Raw genomic sequence first — 18,852 nt, forward strand, 5'->3', positions numbered from 1 at the left:
AATTGAATTGTTAGCCAAAGTTGTCCCATGGGAATCCCCAACAACTAGATTTTTGTTCTCCTCACACTAATGGCATGGCCCCATTGCTGAAGACAACACCTACACAACTCATTGATCATGGAGAAGGCTCCATAGAGCCCTCACCCCTACACGCTAGCATCTTGGATATAAGAAGATACTCTACACACTACCAAAGGAAAAGCATAAAAACCAGCCTGGCCACAAACCTTTTGATCATTAATGGTACCCTTCCTGTAAGATATGCTATGGCAATAATGGCACAAAACTTGTGGGAATAACCGGCCTGTGGTAGTTTGAATGTAATTGGTCCCCATAGTCTCATAGGGATGGAAGTATTAGAAGGAGTGGCTTTGTTGGAGTAGGTATGGCCTTTTTAGAGGAAGTGTGACACTTTGGAGGCAGGCTTTGAGGTTTCCTATGCTCAGGATACCACCCAGTGTCACAATCTCCTTCCTGTTGCCTGCAAGATGTAAGATACTCAACTACATCTCCAGCACCATGTCTACCTACACGCCACCATGGTCTCCATCATGATGACAATGGACTGAGCCTGAGCTTAATTAAATGTTTTTATAAGCAAGCCCCCTTAATTAAATGTCTTCTTTGTAAGAGTTGTTGCCATGGTCATAGTATGTCTTCACAGCAAATGAAACCCAAAGAGAGAATTTGGTATTAGGGACTGGGATATTAGTGTGATGGGCCTGACCATGTTTTTGTTTGAAGAAATAAGGGCCTTCGAACTGTGGATTAGAAAAGAAGTTTGAATACTTTAAGTGTTGCTTAATGAACCATACTAGTGGGAGCATAGAAGACAGTGGTGCTGAATGTGGTTTGATGATCTGTGGGAAGCGATAGGTTTCAGAAGAGAATTTTGGTATATTGCCTAAAGATTGTTCTTGTGATATTTTGGTGAAGAAAGTGGCTGCCTTTTGCCCTTGTCTGGAGAGTTTGCCTGAGGCTAAAATGGAAGAGTTTTGGATGAATTCCATTGGCAGAGGAAATCTCAAAGCAGCCTAATATAGACTGTCATGAGGCTATTAGTGGTAACTCTAATGGACATTTATAATGAAAAGGAGAAAGCTGAGCAAGGAAAACTACAAAATGTAAAGTTTGAGGAGAAAAAGAACACCAGAAAATGGAGATAAATCCTGCATTCAAGGGAATAATGGGTTAAGAAATGGAATAAAAGGAGTGGGTGACCTCAGAGCAAAATCCCATCCAGCTAAATTTCCAACTTGTGAAAAAGAATTAAAGGAAAGCTTGGAGCCAGGTGTGGTGATGCACACCTTTAATCCCAGCACTCCTGAGGTAGAAGCTGACAGATCTCTGAGTCTGAGGTCAACCTGGTCTGTAGAACAAGTTCAAGGACAGCCAAGCTTAGGCAATAACAGTAACAATCAAAAACAGAAAACTGGTGAAGATGTAATTAAAGGAGGGGGCCATGTTCCAGCAACAGCAAGCAGTGGAACTTGACAGCTTTGGCCACATGGTTCTGGCTTTAGAGTTAAGGATAGAAGAAAAGGGTTATGGAATCTTCCTCCATGACTAAGGAAAACTGCTAAGGCCAGGCATGTGTCAGGGGTGTCCCTGAATGGAGGCCTTGATAGGCTATTGCATGAAGCTGTGAAGCTGAAGCCTCGATTGCCTTGGAGATCCCAAGATGTTAAAGATACCAAAGAAACGAGATACCTGCCAAGGAGAACTGCTAACAGGTAGTGGAACCAGCCCAAGAGAAAGAAGTTTGTTGCAGTCACAAAGCTGTTGGAGCTGGAAATCTGAAGAGCATTTTGACATCAGACTTGGAGATGCAGAGTTTGGAGTTTGCCCAGTTGACTTTCAGTTTTGCTTTGGTCCAGTATTTCCTCACTATGCTTCCTTCCTTACATTTGGAATGGTAATGTTTCTCCTGTGCCATTATATGTTAAAAGTATGTGATCTTTTTTTGATTTTGATTTTATAAGGGATTACAGTTAAGAAATTGCAAAAATCTCAGAAGAGACTTTAAACATTGTTGAGACTGTGATAGACTATGCGGACTTTTGAAGTTGGACCAAGTACATTTTTCATTATGATATTGTTAAGTGCTTGTGGGGGCCAGGGAGTGGAATGTGGTACTTTGAATGCAATTGGCCTCCATAATCTTATAGGGAATGACACTATTAGGAGGTATGGCTTTGTTGAAGTGGGTATGGCCTTGTTAGAGGAAATGTGTCACTGTAGGGGTGGGCTTTGAGATTTCCTATGCTCAGGATACCTCCCAGTGTCACATTCTCCTTCCTGTTGCCTGCAAGACACAGGACTCTCAACTATACCTCCAGCACCATGTCTGCCTACAAGCTGCCATGCTTCCTGTCATGATGACAATGGACTGAACCTCTGAAACTATAAGTGAGCCACCCCAATTAAATCTTTTCTTTACAAGAGTTGCCATAGTCATGGTGTCCCTTCACAGCAATAGAAACCCTAATTAAGACACACTAATATCTGATTTGACTTAAGGTCCACTCCATGAGAAGGAACCTATACCTGAAACTGCTGAATAACTAACAATCTGAAACTAGATAACTTGGGGAGCCACCATTAGAGAAACTTCCTCCAGCAGCAGATGGGAACAAATACAGTGACCAACAACCAGACATTATGCAGAGTAAGAGAGACCTTGGAACACTTAGCCTTCAATGGGATGTCTCCATCAAATCCCTCTCCTCAGGCCTCAGAGAATCCTGACCTTTAAAACAGGAAGCTACCTTTAGTCTGGACCACACCTTCTGCTGGAGACCTATATAAGGGCATGGAAGAAGGAATCTCTCTTTCTCTATCTGCCTGCTTTCTCTCACTCTTGTTAGTAAGACCCTTCCTTTACTGGTATTGAAGCCTACTTCTTTGGGATTCTGTTATATAATGAAGACCAGTTGAGACATTCAGCCTCATGGAATGAACAACTACTGGATTCTTGGCTTTCATTCACAGGCAGACATTGTTGGAATATCAGGACCACAGCCTGTAAGCCATTCTAGATATATATAGTATTTCCTTTATACTATATAAACATATTTTTCCATTCTATAAGTTCTGTTCCTCTAGAGAACCCTGACTGATACAGGGCCCTAGAGCTGAAAGAAGTTGATGGGGGAGGACCTTCTGTGTATTTGTTTGTCTTATTGGTTAATAAATAAAGCACTGTTGACCAATAGGGAAGCAAGTTAGGCGGGACTAGGAGAGGAGGATTCTGGGAAAGGTAGGAAAGGGATGGAGTCGCCATGTGATCAGAGGAAAATAGGACACTAAGGCCGGCGTCCTCCATAAGATAAGTCTTTATAAAATATATAGATTAATAGTTATGGTTGATATTTAAGACAGAGCTAGCATGTAAGAAATCCTAGTCATTGGCCAGCAGCATTGTAATTAAGATAAGACTCTGTGTGTTATTTTGGGGACCTAGCACATGTCGGTGGGGCTTGGACAGATTGTGCAAAGAGTTATCGTTACAAGAAGTAAACACATAGCCCCATCCCTAACCCAGAAGCTCTCTCCAATTTATAACCACTTTAGTCTTCTCCAAGGAGTCTCACTGGGGAAACAAATTATTCTTAAGGGCAGGCTGCATGCCCAGCAGTAGATGGCCAACAGAAATGAACTCAAAAACATTTTTGGAGATTACTTGTCTCCTAATACCATGCCAGGGCTTTTCCTTTTTAAAAAAATCTCATTTTAAATTTTATTTTGTTAATGTATTTTCTCTCTTTTTACCCTATAGATCCTTTACATATATATTATGGCTTCCAGGCTAGTGTTTTTATGGGATTCCTGAGTGTGCAAACAGGTGGGACTCTGCACCTGTCTCTTGTGCCTTTTCGTTGGCTCTTTTCCTTCTGTTCGTTTTGTCCTATTCTGACATGTTAGCTTTTGTTTTATCTTATTTTATTATTATCCTTTAGAAGCCTACTTGTTTTCTATGAGAGACAGAAAGGGGGTGGATCCAGATGGGAGGGGAGGTGGAAAGGAACTGGGAAGAACAGAGGGAGGGGAAACTGTAATCAAAATACGGTTTGTAGAGGGAAAAAGGCTATTTTCAATAAAATAGGGTACTAATCCCATTCATAATCACCTCCCAAACACCCCACCTCTGATTACTGTCACTTAGGGATTTGGGTTTTAAGTTGTGAATTTATAGGGGGAACACAAACATTCAAACCACAGCACCTGTACTTTCTCCATATGTAGCTAATACTTAAATCAAATTATAACCAGGAAGTTGGTTGGCAAGTGCTTAGGAATATGAACTGTGGTGCTATTGGTAATGTCCAAATGTTCAATGTACTGGATTCCAACCATCCAATTCAGTCACTTTCAAATTCTACTTTTATTTTATTAGCATCAGGGCACATTGCAGGAGAAAGTACTACAAAGAATGCATACCCAGGCCTATAGATGCACATGTGCAGGCCTCTGCTACCCTCCCTGTGCTCTGGCTGAATTATGGCAGCCTAACCCAAGTCCTGTAGCAAACTTACACCTGGAGGAGGCCAGGAGGCATGGGGAGAGGGATGTCAAAGGCAAGACAGGTTTCCAGCCTGACTGGTTTTACATTCACAATAGAAACTTACATCTGGGGGAGTCTATGAAGCTGTTTCCAAATAGGTTTAACTAACAAGAGAGGGCCTATCCTCAATGTGAGCAGCATCATTCCCTGTCTGAGCCCCCAGATTGAATAAAAAGGAGAGAGCAAGCTGAGCGCTATAATTCGTCTCTTGCTTCCTGTTTTCTGTACAGTGTGATCGGCTGTCTCAGTTCCCACTGCCGGACCTTCTCTGCCACAATGGACTGTTCCCTCAAACGGTGAGCCAGAAAAACAAAGGCTTCCTTCCTTAATTTTCTTTTTTCAGTTTTTCTGCCGCAACATGGAAAATGTTGGAACCCAGCCTCCATGGGGTCTCTAAGAGTTGTTTTTGTTTTTAGACAATGGCTCTTGTTTTTTGTTTGTTTGGGTTTTTTGTTTGTTTGTTTATTTTTTCGAGACAGGGTTTCTCTGTGTAGCTTTGGAGCCCAGCTTGGTCTCCAGAGTTACACATAGGCTATGCAGAGACACAGAAACATGAAAGACTGGTACATTTGGGGAACTGTAATGTACGACAGACAATAGAGGATTATGCCTGAAATCCCAGTGCTTGGGAGCTGGAGGCAGGAAGATCATGAGTCTGAGGATGCTTGGGCTGCATAGAGAGTTCCAGGTCTATATCAGTTATACAGTGGGGAAAAAGAAAAAAAAAAAAACACTCTCAGAAAAGCAAACAAAAACCCACAATAGAATACCATATCTGGTGAGTCGATATTGAGAAGAGCTAGCAAGAGAGGCTGAATTAAGCCATCAGCAGGTGGTGTGGCCTGGGATCCCAACTGTCCAGATTGCAGAGATGGGAGAATCAAGGTCAAGGCCAGGGATGAGAGAGATGGCTCAGTGCTAACACACTTGCCATGAAAGCACAAAGATCTAAGTGTTTGGATCCCAAGTGCTCAGGTTAATGCAGGTGGGACCGCACACACCTGCAATCTCAGTACTGGGGAGGCAGGGACAGGACAACACCCGGGGCTGACTGAACTGCCAGCCTGGCCAAATTGGTCAGCTTCAAGGTGAGAGACCTTGCTTCAAAAAGTAAGGTGGAATGTGACTGAGGAAGATACTTGATGGCCTCCACATACAAGCTTGCATACACACACTGTAACTGCTACAGTTCTGAGGGAAAAGGCTTCCCCAAAGGAAGTGTTACAGCTCTGAGGGGAAAGTCTTCCCCAAAGAAAGTATTATGGCTCTGAGGGGAAAGATATCCTGGCAGTTGGGAACCAAGTAATATCACAAAGTTACACCACACAACAAACCTCACATAAGAGGCTTATTGGGAGGGTAAAACCCAGGAGGGTGCTGCCTCTGCTTGGCTAAGAGGCAGAAGAAAACTAAGCAGAAGACAGGGTTTATATAGGATTTCTCGGAGGGGGGAAGAACTTTCTAGGGTGGGGATTGGTGGGATTTCAAGTCCTGAGCTTGGGCATTTTACTCTGTAGAACAGTTTGACCTCCTGTGTCTGCAAGGGCTGGGTCCAGCCATTGGAGTATTCTATGGGCAGAGCCTGGGAGCTGGAGGTCCTCAAGGGTAGGGCCTGGCCACTTGAATACTTTGAGGGGCTTACATACACTAGACAAACAAACAAACAAACAAACATAATAGATAGATAGATAGATAGATAGATAGATAGATAGATAGATAGATAGATGGGCTATACAATGAGTTCAGGTTAAGGCTAACGTGGGCACCTTAGGTCTTACTTCAAAACATATTTTTTAAAGAAGTGAAAGTTAAGAAAAGACTGAAGGTATAACTCAATGGCAGACCTTATATACACATGGTTCTAAATTCAATCCCCATTATGGGAGTGGGGGAAAAGGAATATAAAAATAATGAAGGAAAGATCTAAGCATTGGGACAATATTTGGATCATATACAGAAAACTATGGAAAACGTTTAGCTGTCACGATCAGATTTCAATCTTAGAAATACCAGTTTCTTTCGTGGGAAAGGCAAAATATATGCAAGAGTGGTAGTTAAGGGATCTGTCTCTCAGGCAACCATTGCCCACCCTTCACCCTGCATGCTGGGAACATACCCCCAGCAGCAGGCACCTGCATCTCATCACCAGCAAGCTTTCTTTCCTGCCTATGGCAGGTCCGAAGTGTCAGAAGATGGATGCCCTGGCTACTTCCTCAGCCAGAGAGGACAGGGTTGGTGAATAGCCCTGGGGCATCTGTTCTGCCTCAGTTGGGAGTTAGCTCCAGGCCACAGTGGTCGCCAGCTGGATAGCAGACATTTTGGCTGCTCTCCCTTCCTTGTCTGGTTCCTCTTTGTGCTCCCCGTTGAAAATGCTGTCCTTGTGCTCTTCGCCTCTCACATAAATTACTTGTGCTCAAGTCTTCCTCCCAGAATGTGCTTTTGGTGGAATCCAAACCAAGATGAGTCTGCCATGGGTGAAGAATGATGAGGCCTAAAGTAAGCAAAGAACATGGAGCTGTGGAGGGTACATGGTTCAGATCTGAGCAGAGTTCGATCCCCAAGAATCCATGTAAAAAGAGCCAGGTGGAGTGCTGTATGCTCACAATCTCAGCACTGAAGAGAGTGCTGCAAGCTTGGAATCTCAGCACTGGGGAGGGTGCTGCATGCTCACAACCTCAGCACTGGGTGGGGGGTAGGTGGAGAATAAGGATCCCTGGGGCTTGCTAACCAGTCAGCTGAAAACCAGTCAAAAGATGGGGGGAGCATGGGCTGTGGTGGCACATGCCTTTAATCCAAGCACTCGGGAGGCAGAGACAAGTGGATCTGTGAGTTTGAGGCCAGCCTGGTCTACAGAGTGAGTTCCAGGACAACCTCCAAAGCAATACAGAGAAACACTGTCTCAAAAAACCAAAAGAAGGAGGAGGAGGAGGAGGAGGAGGAGGAGGAGGAGGAGGAGGAGGAGGAAGAGGAGAAAGAAGAAGAAGAAGAAGAAGAAGAAGAAGAAGAAGAAGAAGAAGAAGAAGAAGAAGAAGAAGAAAGATGGTGGGTACTCCTGAAGAAAGACACATGAAGTTGTCTTTTGGTTTCCACACATGCAGGAGCACACACGTATACATGCACTACACTATACACAAAGGAAACCATTCCAAAGATGTTAAGACTGGTTAGGAAAGGAGTTATGGGAATCCATCCAGGTTTCTGATCTGAGTGACAGTGGACTCACCAAGCAACTCAGTAAAGGTGAAGGAAGATGAAGGAAGATGATAGGCTCAGAGTTGAACACTGAAAGCTAGATAAGTATGTGGAGTTGAGAAGTAGAATACCATACCAGCTGGACCTGAGAAACCTGACCCAAGTGGAGATTTGCATTTGGTACAATGACCTTTATCATTTTTGTTGTAAGTAGTAAATCCTTTTCATAGCTGAGAAAAATAGAAACTAAATGGAGGCAGAAGCCTGCCAATTCTTGAGAAAAATCACAAGGAAATCAGATTCCACTTATCAGCTCATTAGCAGCCAGGGTAAAATCATGTGACCTGGACTTGGCCAATCAGGTGATGCCCACCAACATTTTTACATATTGGGGGATTGTGCAAGATAGTCTCATTATTTAGAGTGGCTGTGGCAGAACTGGCTGCAGGAGTGACAGGCTGACAACAGCAACTATACCCTCCTCCCTTCTATAGTTTCCCACGGGTCATCTTTGAAGAAGAACACCAAGAATTCATACTATTTCATCATCATGGCCAACTATGAGCCAAATGCTTTGATTTAAAAAGAGGGGATCAGTATTACTTCTTATCCAGGGAGGTAGATTTGTGAATTTGCTTTTAGGTTTTTTGTTTGTTTTTGTTGTTGCTTTGGGGGCTTTTTGTTTTGTTTTGTTTTTTAGTAAGAATAAATATGCACATGGATTGTTCTTTTAAAGACAGGGTTTCATGCATCCCAGCTAGCCTCAGACTCGATATGTAGCTGAGGATGACCTTGAACTCTGATCCTCTTGGGTTTACCTCCCAGGTGCTGAGGTTGTAGATATATACCACCATATCTGGTTTATACAATGCTGGGCATTGAACTCAAGGTTTCAGGCTAGACCACCATTGTACCAAATGAATGACATCCCCAGTTTAAGGATGGTTGACTTTAGGAGCACTGTCCCACACTTTGTATTTGCCAACCGGTCACCGAGAATGTTAGTATCTGACTAGATAGGATTGAAGTTTTTTGTTGTTGTTGTTGTTGTTGTTCCTACTTTGTTCTGTTGGTATTTTTAGACTACTTTGTTCTGTTGGGTTTCTCTGGGTAGCTCTGGATGTTCTGCAATTTAGTTGGCCTTGAACCCAATGATTTGCCTGCCTCTGCCTCCAGAGTGCTGGGCTGTGCCACCATGCCCAGCAGGATTAAATTTTGTAATCAGAAATCTAAAACTTTGTATACAGCCAGGACACTGACATCACCAACAGCTTCCAGACTCTGTTTTCATAGTCCTTGGCCCTCAGACCTCCTACCCACGAACCTGTGTGTGCTCAACATTTTTCTTTGGTAAACTATAGACATTTTTTCTCTCCTTCACATTTACCCTTGAAATATAAATCCCGACTTACTACTCCTTACACTGAGGAAGGCTCTTCCTCATGTGGCTTTCCAGTCTTGTCACTGACCTTGGACAGGCAGGATTCCTCAGTGGCACTTTGTCATTTGACTGTTTAAGCTTTGCAGAATTATCCCCATCCCACTTACACCACCCCCTTCTCCCCATGAAAAGGAACTTGGAATACTTTCTCAAGGACTGTCTAGCGGGTATGTGAAGGACACTGGTTTGGGCTACTACAAGGAACCCGTTCCCACGGCTGGGAAGAAATCTCTGCCTTCCAGGCCTCCCTTCCATCCCATCCATCTTGCTTGGACACACTGAACTTCCCAGCTTTATTTGCCATTTTATCCCAGCATCCCATGGAGAATTTGATCAAAAGAGAATCTCAGCATATAAACGAGCCACACCTGCACTTTTTATTACAAGGATGCTGTTTGTTTGCTGGAATCAGATGGGGGAAGAATGGTGGGAAATTAAGAACCATAGGAAAGCTGTCCTCACAGTTAAGTTCCTCTGCTGCCGTGGGCTCCTTTCCAATTGGTGCAACAAGAGATCTGGGGCCTGTGTTTGCTTTTCTTGGCATCTTCAGAGGTGATGTCTATAGCTGAAGACACTGGGGTTGTTGCCAGAAGCCCTGCTGGAGCTGGAACTATGTGATTCCAGGTTCTAAGATCTCATCTGCTCCCAGCATTGGGGAACATTTTGATCCTGGCAGACACTCTCATGCCGGCACTCCAAATCCACCAGGTTCTTCTCAGACCCCAAGCAGAGCAATAGAGTGACCTCTGGACACACACAACTGGGCAGCAACACCATCTCTGGAACTCCCTTGTCTCCCTGGGGACCTTGTCACCGTGGACACAAACATGATTACAAACTGCTAGTGGCCTGGCAGCACATGAACACATTCCCATGAGAGGACAGAAGGGACTTCCTTTCCTGGTAGCTGGCGCCACTGTCATGCCTACTTCAGACCTGAGGAAATAAATATTCTGGCTGTGAAGATGATCACTGGCTGAACACAGAAAAACAAAACCCAGGCTTTCAAAGTACTGTATTTATGTATTTACAGACAATGGTCTCCATCTATAGCTTCCTATACATGTCTGACATCCTTGTTTTAGGTTTTTCTGCTATACCTTATTTTTCCTCAGAACCTTGTTTTACTGTTTATCCTATTTCCATTGACTTCTTCCCTACTGCCCATGTTCATAACTGGTACTGGCTGCATAAAGTTTCCAAACTGCCTTTGATGAGAACAGAGGCATTTCTGAAAGTGTAAGAACATACATCTTTGAGGGTGGCTGCCTTCTGTAACTGAGCAAAGGAACGCTATACTCCTGAGCATGGTGGTGGGAAGCTTGACACAATCCTTGCATGATGTCCTGGTGTGCATATTTCTTAAAGGATTCTGGGATCTTACTATTCCTCCAGTTTCTGGTCCTCACCTTCTGGACTTGATCTGTGTCAAGCAACGGTGTCAGGATGATGCAGACTTCAGAAGCCTTGGAGCAGGAAGCAGACCTGGATAGAGAAACCAGGCCTAGCTGTGTTCTGGATTTTTTTCCACCTCTCAGTTGAGAGCTGGGGAGAATGAGGAGGAGGCGGGGAGGAGCAGAGGTTGTTTTGTTTTCACTTTTATTTTAAAATTGTCATATATAGATCATGTCTTCTTGTGGCTTAAATTCAAAAGTATAGGGCTGGAAAGATAGCTCAGTGGCTACAGGCATCTGCTGCTCCTGCAGAGGACCTAGGTTTAGTCCCATCACCCACAGGGCAGCTCACAACCATAACTCCATTTCCAGGAAATCCAGTGCCCTCTTATGACCTCCTCTGGCAGCAGGGCTCAGAATGCAAAGCCAGCCATAAGCCATAGAGGCCAGGCAGTGGTGGTACACACCTTTAATCTCAAGACTCGGCAGAGGCAGACACATCTTATTACTTTAATGCCATACTGAGTTACACGAAATTGATCCAGTCTAAAAGAGAAACACCTCAGACAAAGGTGATCCCAGCACTTGGGAGGCAGAGGCAGGGGGATCTCTGTGAATCCAAGACCATCCTACACTACACTAGAGAGAAACACAGCTCATGCCTTTAATCCCAGGATTTGAGATGTATAAAAAGAAGAAGCAAAGAATTTCATGTGAGATTTAGTTTCCAGACAGGGAAGGCATAGGATTGCAGTCTGAGGCTTGGTGGAGAGCAATACAGTCAGCATTGTACTCTGAGAATTTGTAAGGATACTCTGAGAATTTGTCAGCCCTTTCAGCCTGGGGTAGGGGTAAGAGCTAGTGGCCAGGTACTTTGCTTTTCTGATCATCAGCTTGAACCCCAATATCTGCCTCTGGGTTTATATTAATCCTGTTACACTTTCCTTTGTTACAAAGCAAGTTGTCACAAATTTAGTAACTTAAAACAAAGCCTACATACTATCTCATAGTTTCTACAAGCCAGAAGTCAGTGTAATGTTACTGGTTTTCTGTTTAGGGCATCCCTAAGCTGAGATCTTGGCACTGGATGGGGCTCCAGTCTCTAAGATCAGGGTCCTCTCCCAAGCTCCCCTGTGCTGTGTGTGTGTAGGACTGAGAGGGAGGTCCTTGAGGCTTTTTGCTTGTTTGTTCTGTTGACTGTTTTGATAGTTACTCCCAGAGGTTACCCAAGACATATAGCTGTCTCCATATGCAGTTGGCAAAAGGGCTGTTTTCTTTTTTTCTAGCTCAACAGAACAGTATCATATTGGCTGGTCCCTCTGACATTCAAGGACAGATCATACAGGAATAGAATTCTACCAGCAAGCTCCACTGATGTTGGGCTAGCTACAAACCCAGAATGTACTATTTCTCGTTAAAAAAATGTCTCAAGCAATAAGCTCCCCAGCCTTGTTTTTGTGGTCATTACGTCTGGAAGCCACTCTATGGCAGTGTATACAGGCTTCATTCCACTCCCAGAGACTTGGTACTTCCTTATGTTGATATACTATACTTTACTCAGACATATCCCAGTCTTCGCCCTACTACATGAAGTCATCTTGTGTGAAGTCATCCTATGTTGAAAAGCTTTGAATAATCATTTCTTTTTCTGGGTCAGAGAAATTTGCTGCATAAATTCCTCTCTATAGAAACAGCACCATTTTGTTCCCCTTTCTCCCAAATATTTTTAGCAGTTTTCAGCTTTTGAGTCTTTCTTTGTGTGAATGAGGTTGAGTGACTTGAATAATTTAAGAGAAAATTCTTATTTCTTGTTCTGAGGACTGTTCATGTTCTTTGTTGATTCATGTTGGTTTGTCGATATTCTCTCAATTTCTAGAAGTAGCTAGTCCTTTTTTGTGATTTAAAAAAAAAAAAAAGTCAGGCCAGGCATTGGAGGTGCATGCCTTTAATCCCAGCACTCAGGAGACAGAGGTAGGTGGATCTCTGTGAGTTTAAGGCCAGCCTGGTCTACAGAGCAAGTGCCAGGATAGGTTCCAAAGCTACACCGAGAAACCCTGTCTTGAAAACAAACAAAAAAAAAAAGTCAGATAATTTCCCAGTTTGTTCCTGTCTTTTGACTTCTAATGCTGTTTTTCCTATAAAGAAATTTCTCAAATATGCAATTGAATTTGGTGATCTTTTATCACCTTTAGATTTTGAACTGTAGACTGGAAGTCTACCCCAAGCCAATTGTTTTTAAGAGAAACCAACAAGGTTTTGTTTGTTTGCTTGCTTGCTTGCTTGTTTACTTGTGTCAGCAGTTTCTTTTTTGTTTGTTTGTTTTGTTTTGTTTTAGAGATAGGGTTTCTCTGAGTAGCCCTGGCTCTCCAGGAACTCTTTCTGTAGACCAGGCCAGTTTCATTTTTTATATTTAAATCTTGGTGCTTTTGGAGTCAAGGTTTTAATCCAGTATTACCACTTTCAAATCTCTTCAGTCATTTTTTACTTCTCAGGGAGAGGGACAAACAAAGGTCTCTGGAAGGCAGTGTAGAGAAGACCCTCTTCCTGGGCTTTGCAGCATTGCTCTAAGTGATAAAGCTGGCCACGTGTATCCAGTATCTGGCAGCATGCATACCAACAGTCAGACTCTCAGATGGACTGAGCTTGAAGAACTCAAAAAACCAGGCAATGTGCAGTGAGAGTGGGGAGATGAGCCACTGATTTCTGAGCATGGCAGTATCGTTGGGTTGTTTTTCAGTGCTGGGGATGAACCTGGGGCCTTGAGCATGCTGGGGAAGCACTCCAGCAGCCTTCTGTGTTCCTATCCTTGAGAAAGTTCCTCCTTGTCACAAAGTTATAAAACTTTTCAGCCTGGTGTCCTCTGGTTCTTTCCAAGTCTTCGTGAACATCCTCAATATTCTTTGAGTCCTCAAATTTTGAATACAGTTGTAAGTACTTCTGGTAAACCATTTGTAAGATTTGAAAAACCGCACAAGATTGTGTGGTCACAGCAGCACTCATGCTACAGAACAGGCAGACAATTCCTAAAACAGTCCCTCAGACTGCTGTTAGTACTTCTCAGAGCAGAACACCCATCTGCTCTTCACACCAGAGCTTTCCTGCTCCAGAATTATGTCATACACAAGGAATCCTGCCACTGTGGTCTGTGTTTCTGTCTTCCCGATTCATCTGCTGAAACCTGATCTCCAGTGTGTTTGTGTTAAGAGGTGGGAACTTGGGGAGGTGGTTAAGTCACAGGTGCAGAGAATTTAATAAAGGATTAGTACTCTGATAAGAGAGGCCCCAAGGCCTGCAAGGTGGCTGTGCAGGTAAAGGTGCCCATCCTCAGGCCAGATAGATACCTTGAGTTCTGTCCTTGGTTCCCACCTGGAAGAACCAGAAGACACTTCTACAAGTGCTCCTCTGACTTTCAGAGGCAGGCCATGGCATGTACATGCGTGTGCACACATGTACAAATGCACACACACACACACACACACACACACACACACACACACACACACACGGCAAATAAAAATGTAATACCAGAAATAGAGGCCTGAAGAAGGTTTCCTTCTCTTACTGTGCTGGCATTCGGGGGACACTGGTCTTCTCACACCTGAACCGTGGGCTCCCCAGTCTCCTAAACTGTGTGTATTAAATTTACATTATTTATAAATTACACAATTGGAGCAACCGCTACTGTGTTTTATTCACCCTCAGCTCCCTACTGCACAGCCTTTGGAGTCTGGCCTCTGTCACCCTGCACAACACTCTGGAGACTTGTTCACGCTGTTACATGTAAAACAAGATCATCTTTCTCCTTCTACAGCATAGGGTGCTATTAGATGGGTCTGTCCAGTTTTCAGTGACTAAAAATGATACATTATTATCTGCAACATATATCTCTTGTGTGTGTGTGTGTGTGTGTGTGTGTGTGTGTGTGTGTGTGTGTGTGTGTCTTTTTTCAAATAGGGTCCCACTGTGCAGCCCAGGCCAGCCTGGAGCTCATGATAGCCCTGCCTCCACCTTCCGAGTGCTGTTATAGGTTTAAACAGTCACATCTAACTTTCTTTCTTTCTCTCCCTTCTTCCTTTCTTTCTCTACTTCCTCTCCCTTCCCTTCTCTTTCATTTTTTAAAAAAACAACTTGTACATTTTTTCTACTGCTAGTAAAACACAGTTGATTTTTCAAGATGTGTTTTTATATGCTATGTACTTACTAAACTTATTTAGTTCTAGTAGCTCTTATAGATGCCTTCACTTTTTCAAATATTTTAGAAATTATTTTTTAATTATGTGACTGCATGTCTGTCTTTGTGTGGGTTGCACACATGCATGTGGTTCCTGAGGAGGCCACAAGAGGGCATCAGACCTCATGGAGCTGATGATAGTAAGCTGCCTTACATTAGCACTGGGAACTAAGCACTGGTCTTCTCACTACAAAAGCAGTGTGTTCTCTTAACCACTGAGTCATCTCTTCAGCCCTGCCTTCAAACCTTCTATGTAGACAGTCTTCTGTTAGAAACGGTTTCATTTCTTCCTCTCTTGCCATGCCTTACATATCTTCTCCTTGCCTTACTGCACCTGCTGACTTGCAATTGTTGGACAAGTTGGATGGAAGTGGATAGTCTGTGTTCTTTCTAATCTCAGGAAAACATTGTTCTATGGTGAAGAGTACTAATTGCAGGGTTTTTGGAGATGCATTTAATAATTCACTTCTGTGCCCTGCTATAGTGCACACTGTAGCCTGGAACTGTGAGATGAATAAACTTTTTCCCCTTACACTGCGTTTGTAAGGGTTTTATCACAGTTAAAGGGAAAACAAAAACACTTATTCAGTATAAAAAATTGTAGTATATACCAGGATCTCCATCACGAATAGATGTTGAGCTTTGTCAAATGAGTCTTCCTCATCTGTTAATTTGATCAAATGATTTTTATTCTTTAAGGTGCTGGGCAGTGGTGGTGCATACCTTTAATCCCAGAACTCAAGAGGCAGAGGCAGGCAGATCTCTGTGAATTCAAGGCCAGCCTGATCCACAGAGTGAGTTCCAGGAAACCATGTCTTGAGAAGAAAAGAAAAGAAAACAGAGGTTATGTATAGTAGGTTATACTGATTGTGTTTCAGATGCTGAATCTTCCTTGTATTCCTGGTGCAAACCCTACTTTATGTTACATTATCTTTTTATATGTTGCTAGATTAGATATTCTCTTATTTAGTCAGGGATTTTGCAGTTATATTAAGGAAGAAGATTGATGAATAAATTTCTTGTAATGTATTCCTGCTTTTGGAATCAGAATAACATTGGCCTCATTTAAAAAAACCAGGAAGATGTCATACTTTTGTATTTTCTAGAAGAGATTACACAGTGCTCCTTCAACTTTTGGTAGAATTCCCCACTGGAACCATCTGAGCCTAGTTTGTTTGTTTATCAAAAGATTTAAAAATACAATTACAAATTAATTTCTTTAAAAGATATAGGCCTCAAGTGGTGGTGGCATATGCCTTTAATCCCAGCAGAGGCAGTCCTATTTCTGAGTTCAAGACCAGCCTAGTCTACAGAGTGAGTTCCAGAACAGCCAGGGCTACACAGAGAAACTCTGTCTCAAAAGCCCACACACAAATAAACCCAAATAAATGAAAGATATAGGCCTCTCTATTTTATCTCAGGGAATGCTGGATATGTGTGCCTTTTGAGGGATTTTATTTATATAGACTTGGAGATGCTAACCATTTTTCTAATCATTCTTTTTTTCCAGTGTTGACAATTGGAGCCAGGACCTTGTGCATGTGAAGCACTTGCTCTATGCCAGAGTGCACCTTCACCCTTTTGCTATTCTCTACACAAGATTAGGATCTCCAGGCCACATTTCCTCTTTTGTTCCTGATGTTGGTAATAAGTGATTGTCTTAGTCATTGTGGGTCAAGAATGGTGAAGGGTAGAGATTTTACGCTACGACCATGCTGAGATGTTAGGCATCCATAGCTCCGTGGATCCTGCTAGAAGACACAAAACTTTCTAATTCATAGATGAAGTATAGTTTATCATTCACAAAAATAGCAGTTAACCAAGGACCAGCCTGTTTGCAGCAGTTTCCTGGACACAGATTCCTATGAGACAAAGCATAGGTGATGACACCTGACACTAACCAGTTGTGTTAGAGGACAGAATCACTAGGCTTAGGGCACCAGAATCTTTTCTATTGAATGAGTGTCTTAGTTTTTCTCCTGTTTCTGTTGGTTAAATACTCTAACAAAAGCAACTTGAAGGAGAAATGGCTGATTGAGCTCACAGTTTCAGGCTGCAGTTCACCAGACAGGGAAGTCACAGAAGCAAGAACTTGAGGCAACTGGTCACATCACATCTGCAGACAAGAAGCAGGCAGTGGTGACTGCATGCTAATCCTCAGTTCACTTTCTCCATTTTACATAGTTGAGACATGGTCCTGCTGACATTAAAAAATGGGTTTTCCCACATCAATTGTTATAATTAAGATAATCCCCCCATGTGCTAGGAGGTCCATCTCCTCGGTAATGGTAGATTCTGTCACGTTGACAACATCATCTATGACAGCAAGTGTGTCCTTCCTTTGCTCCACAGAGACATCATCTCAGTTACACCAGACAGTAAGCATGCCTGCCCTTTGCTTCAGAGGGAGATGCTATCTCCTGAGGATGCATATTGACATTGAAGGAAGGTTCATTAAAAAAAAAAAAAAAAAAAAAAAAAAAAAACATGGTTAGTGTCCTGCTCAAAAGCATCAGAGAGCATAGGCCAGCATTTTCTAGTATGCATGAGAACCTGGGTCCAATGCCAAGCACCTCAAAAAAATAGAAAAGAACTATCCACCATATAACTGTCTAATCCTCTGGCTGGGAATTTAGAAATTATATTAATCATTTCAAAACAATGGTTAATTTGTGTTCATTGACTATTGTTCTTCTGCTTTAGTCTAGTTCTTTTCTGCTTTTTGAGATGAGGTTTCACATGTAGCTCAGGCTGACCTAGGATTCACTGTGTAGCAGGCTGTCCTTGAATTTGCTGCAATGCCCTAGCCTACTACATTCTGGCATTATAAGCACGTGCCATCATTCCCAGAGGGATTTTTACTTTTTTCCTCTCCGTAATTTTGTAATGGAATATCACTATACACCCTCTTTCATGAGAGACAAAACAAAAGCCAGAAAAGGAATCTTGAAACTAGGGCTCATGGTGTATTTATTTGATGCCCATATTTCACTAACCTGAAGACAGGACACCTATATTCAAAAGCATCCCCACCACTTAGCAATATAGTGGCTTTCAAGTGAGGGCATGAATGAGTAATTACCTCGGTGGCAACAAGACAGAACTAGAACGTGTTGCACTCCAAAGTCTATTCACAAAGGTAGTGTTTGGCCCAGGAATAAAGTCTGTATTACACTTGTTAGTACAGGAAGAAAATGGAGAAACAGAAGCAAAAAGAAGAGAGATATGCAGCAAGAGATTTGGGGTGGGGTAAATAGATGAAAGAGTTATTTACTACAAGCTCTTTTGTATCATAATCCTCCTACAGACCCCCGGTATTATGATTCACAAAAAGAAAAGTGAATGAGTTGGTCCAAATTTACACTGGGTAGACCCAAGCCACACAGCAAATAAAAAGAAAAAAGAGGATACAAGGTGGAATAAGGGGTGGCAAGAAGGAAACTAACACTGATAACATTTAAAAAGTTATATGGAAACTTACTATTTTATAAGGTACACACACACACACACACACACACACACACACACACACACACACACACACACACACACGTTGAATTGGAGACACCCCAGGGGATAGTGGTCCTTCCAGAAGCCATAGGTTTCCAAATAGAAAGCCCAGTGTGAGATATTAGTCAGTGTTGAGTTGTTAGTCAGGGGGTATCACAATGACTCAAGAATAATACTGACTTTTTTCATTTCTTGTGGTTGCCCACCAGAACTTGAGGGTAAGACCTTATTGTGGAAGATGCTACATACTTTGGTCACAGCACATGGAGAAATCAAGTTGGTACTGGCAAAGCTAGCTGGCTTCCCCCCTCCTCCGCTGGCTAGCATAGAAGGTGCTATGTGGACTGCGGTAAAAAGTCATCAACAATCTTACTCAACTCCAAATCCTGTGAACTAAAATAATAATGGATGAGATGGGATGGGATGGGATAGGATGGGATGGGATGGGATGGGATGGGATGGGATAGGATAGGATAGGGTAGGATAGGATAGGATTGTACCTGATATGAGTACAATAGTA

Source organism: Cricetulus griseus (genome assembly GCF_003668045.3).
Source record: "Cricetulus griseus strain 17A/GY chromosome 1 unlocalized genomic scaffold, alternate assembly CriGri-PICRH-1.0 chr1_0, whole genome shotgun sequence".
NCBI classification, from domain to species: domain Eukaryota; kingdom Metazoa; phylum Chordata; class Mammalia; order Rodentia; family Cricetidae; genus Cricetulus; species Cricetulus griseus.